Genomic DNA, 4,639 nt, shown 5'->3' on the forward strand with positions numbered 1-4,639 from the left:
GAGCACAATGTTGGCTAACAGTTACTCCATCCTAAACCTCCAAGCCCGCAGAGATTCCTAGGATTCAGATTCACCCATCATACTTGCTTTTTGTGATATTTTAGTTCCAGTTAATTTCTGCATGTGGTGCCAAGCCCTCTCCTGCAGATTCTCCTCCTCTCCTCTCCTGTCTCCTTTCTCTTCCTCTCACTCTGGTCCAGGATGTCTCACCTTATCCTCTCCATTATTCAGTATTGGGGCTGGTTGTTTTAATTGACAATATAGAGAACAAATGGTGGCATGTTTATGCAAACTTGAGACAGGCGATGCTTAGAAAAAGCATCACAATGCAATATTTGCATTGAAACCAGGCAGTGGAATAGAGAAATCAGCATTTGAATGAACAAGGGTAAATTGTATACATCCAAAAAAAAAAAAAACATTATACCAATATAATCCCTTGTATCATATTAGAAAAACATGGTCTAAAGATAGACCTTAATAGTAACAAAAATAGTAAACAGCCTGCATATGCATGGAAAGTGAACTCTACTCAATGACAGCTAGATTATGGAAAAAATAAACTAATTAGACTTTCTAGAATTTAACAAAAATGAAGGCACAACTCACCCAAACTAAGGAGACATAATGAAAGTAATTCTAAGAGGAAAGTTCATAGAACTAAGTGACTTCATAAAGAAATCTGAAGCATCTCAAATCAACATAACAGCACACTTGAAAGACCTAGTCAAAAGGAAGCAGACATACACAAGAGGAGTATATGGCTAGAAATAATCAAACTTAGGGCAGAAATCAATAAATTAGAAACAAAGAAAGCAATTCAAAAAATAAACAAAAGCAAGAGCTTGTTCTTGGAGAAAATGACAAAGATAGAGAAACCTTTAGCATAACTAACTAAAACACAGGGGGACACTATACAAATCAGCAAAATCAGAAAATAAAAGGAGGTATAATTACAGACACTGAGGAAATTCAAAAATCATTAGGTTTTACCTTAAAAGTCTATATGCCACAAAATTTGAAAATCTAAATGAAATGGAATATTTTCTTGCTAGATTCCACTTATCAAAGTTGAATCTGGATCAGGTAACTAAATTAATAGACCTATATGCCCTAATGAAATAGAAGCAATCATCAAATTCTCCCTGCCAAACAAAGCCCAGAGCCTGATGGTTTCAGCGCAGAATTTTACTAGACCTTCAAAGAAGAGGTAACACCAATACTCTTCAAACTATTTCACAAAACAGAAAAATAAGGAACATTACCAAACTCATTCTATGAGGCCACATTCACCTTGATACCTAAACCTCACAAAGGCTAACTAAAAGGCAGGGATACACTAAAAAAGATAATTTCAAACCAATCTCTCTTATGAATATTGAAACAAAAATACTCAATAAAATACTCGCAAAATGAATCCAAGAAAACATCAAATATCTCACCTATCCTGACCAAGTAGGCTTCATTCTAGGCATGCAGGGGAGGTACAATCTACAGAAATCCATCAGTGTAATCCACGACTTAAACAAACTGAGAAACAAAAACCACAAAATCATCTCAATAGATGCTGAAAGGCATTTAATAAAATCCAAGTTCCATTAATATTTAAAGTTTTGGAGATATCAGAGATAAAAGGCACATGCCTAAACACAGCAAAGATAATATACAACAAGCCTATAGCAAACTAAATGGAAAGCAATTTAAATCAATCCCACTGAAATCAGAGACAAGCCAACTTTGCTCACTCTCTCCTTTCTCTTCAACATAGTACTGGAAGTTCTAGCTAGAGCAGTAAAACAACTAAAGGAAATCAAGGGGATACAAAGCAGAAGGGAAAAAGTCAAAGTATCACTATTCACAAATGATATGACAGTATACATGAGTGACCCTAAAAATTCTACCAGAGAAGTACTACAGCTGATAAACACCTTCAGCAAAGTGGCTGTATACAAAGATGCTAAAAAATATCTGAAGCCCTCTTGTATAGAAAAGACAAGAGGGCTGAGAAAGAAATTAGGGAGAAAAAACAACCTTGCAATAGCTACAAATAGCATAAAGTGCACTGGTGTGACTAACCAAGCAAGTGCAAAATCTGTATAAAAAACTTCAAGTCTTTGAAGAAATTGAAGAAGATATCATAAGATGGAATGATCTCCCATACTCATTGACCAGTAAGAAAAAAACAGCAAAATGGCCATTCTACCAAAAGAAATGTAGAGATTCAATGCAATTCCCATCAAAATACCAACACAATTCTTTACAGACCTTGAAATAATAATTCTCAACATTACATAAAAAACACAAAAAATCCAGAATAGTTAAAAGAATTCAGTACAATAAAAAACTTCTGGAGGTATCTCCATCCTGGATCTCAAGCTGTACTACAGAAAAACAGTAAAAACGGTGTGGTACTGGCATAGAAACATACTGGTGGATCTGTGGAATTGAATCAAAGACCCAGAAATAAACCCACACACCTACAATGCCTGATTTTTGACAAAGAAGCCAAAACCATTCAATGGAAAAAAGAACATCTTCAATCAATGGTGCTTGTCTAACTGGATGTCCACACATACAAATAGATCCATACTTATCACCCTGCACAAAAGTAAATTCCTTGTGGATCAGATACCTCAACATAAAACTAACATTCTTAATCTGTTATTAAAAAAATTGAGGAAGAGGCTTGAACATATTTGCACAGGAGACAACTTCTTGAACAGAACACCAGCAGCACAGGCTCAAAGATCAACAATCAATAAATGGGATCTCATGAAACTGAAAATCTTCCCTAAAGCAAAGGACACTGTCAGCAGAACAAAAGGATGGCTTACAGACTGGGAAAGGATCTTCACCAACTCTACATCTGACAGAAGGCTAATATCCAGAATATATAAATAACCCAACAAATCAAATAATCCAATTTAAAATATGATTCAAGGCTAAACAGAAATTCTCAACAGAGAAATATTGAATGGTGTAGAAACACTTAAAATGCTCAACATCCTTAAAAATCTGAGAAATGAAAATCAAAACGACTCTGAGACTCCACCTCTCACCCAACAGAATGACTAAGAGAAAAAACTCAAGGGACAACTCATGCTGGAGAAGATGTGCAGAAAGGAGAACCCTCCTCCATTGCTGGTGAAAATCTAAACTTGTACAGCTGCTTCGGAAATCAGTCTGGTGCTTTTTCAGAAAACTGGGAATACTGCTACCCCAAGACTCAGCTAAAAAACTCCTAGGCATATATCAGAAAGATGCTCAACCATACAACAAGGACATTTGCTCAACTATGACAATAACAGCTTTATTCATAATAGCCAGAATCTGGAATCAAACTAGATGTCCCTCAATGGGGGAATGGATACAGAAATTGTGGTACATTTACACAAGGAAATACTACTCAGATATTAAAAACAAGAAAATCATGAAATTTGCAGGCAAATGGATGGAACTAAAAAAAATCACCCTGAGTGATATATCTCAGAAGCAGAAATACATGTATGGTATATATTCATTTACAAGTGATTATTACCCATACAATATAGATTGGACATACTAAAATCTACAGACCTTAAAAACCTAAAGTACAAGGAGAAACAGAGAAACATAGGGAAGATGCTTAATTCTCATTCAGAAAAGAAAACAGGATAGACGCCAGAACGCATAGAAGAGAGAGAACAGGATAGGAGCCTTTCACAGATGAACACTAAGTGACTCCACTCAAGAGGTGATTGAAGCAGATACAGAGACCCACAGCAAAATTTTGTATAGAGCACAAAATGTCTTATTGAAGAAGTGGGAGATAGAAGGACCTAAAGGGGACAGGAGTCACACAAGGAGACCGACAAAAAAAAATCTGGGTCCTGGGGCCCTGCATAGACTCATGCATCAACCAAAGAGCATGAGAGGAATTAGACCCCCTGCTCAGATGTAGCACATAGACAGCTCAGTGTCCCTATGGGATCCCTAGTAAGGGGAGAAGAGACAGTCTCTGAACTTGGCTGCCTGCTTCTTGATCACTTCTCCCTGGTGGGACCACCTAGTCAACCTACAGATGAATAGGATACAGGGAGTCTTAAAGGAACCTGATAGGACAGGGTCTGATAGGACCTTCCCTATCAGAGGACTACAGGAGAAGGATAGGAGAGAAGTAGGGAGGGATGCTGGGACCTAGAGGAGAAGAGAGAGGGGGCTACAATTGGGATACAAAGTGAATAAATTGTAAAAATTAATGATAAACAAGGGTGACAGCATAAAGCATAAATAACACAATTGACTGAGAAAAACACAAAAAATACTCACATCTTTAATCATAGATCTAGCTAGAAAAAAAACCTTAGGCAACCATTACCTCAAATGACAAATAATGTATGTTTAGTGTCCTTCTTGGTACTATAGTAAAAGAGAATGTGATAGGATGCACACAGTATCATTGGAAATCTTTCTTCATGCACTGAACATGGAGTGACTTGTAGGAGTTGAGATGTTGATTTACTTTCTCCCCACAGATCAGCAGGAGTGTATCCCTTGCTGAATTCAAGAGTACCCAAACCTTGAGAGAAACAAGTGCCTGCCCATGGCAGTGACCTTCCTGTCATTTGAGGATCCTCTGGGTTTGGTCCTGGCCTGCATG

Source organism: Meriones unguiculatus (genome assembly GCF_030254825.1).
Source record: "Meriones unguiculatus strain TT.TT164.6M chromosome 13 unlocalized genomic scaffold, Bangor_MerUng_6.1 Chr13_unordered_Scaffold_34, whole genome shotgun sequence".
Taxonomy (NCBI): Eukaryota; Metazoa; Chordata; class Mammalia; order Rodentia; family Muridae; genus Meriones; species Meriones unguiculatus.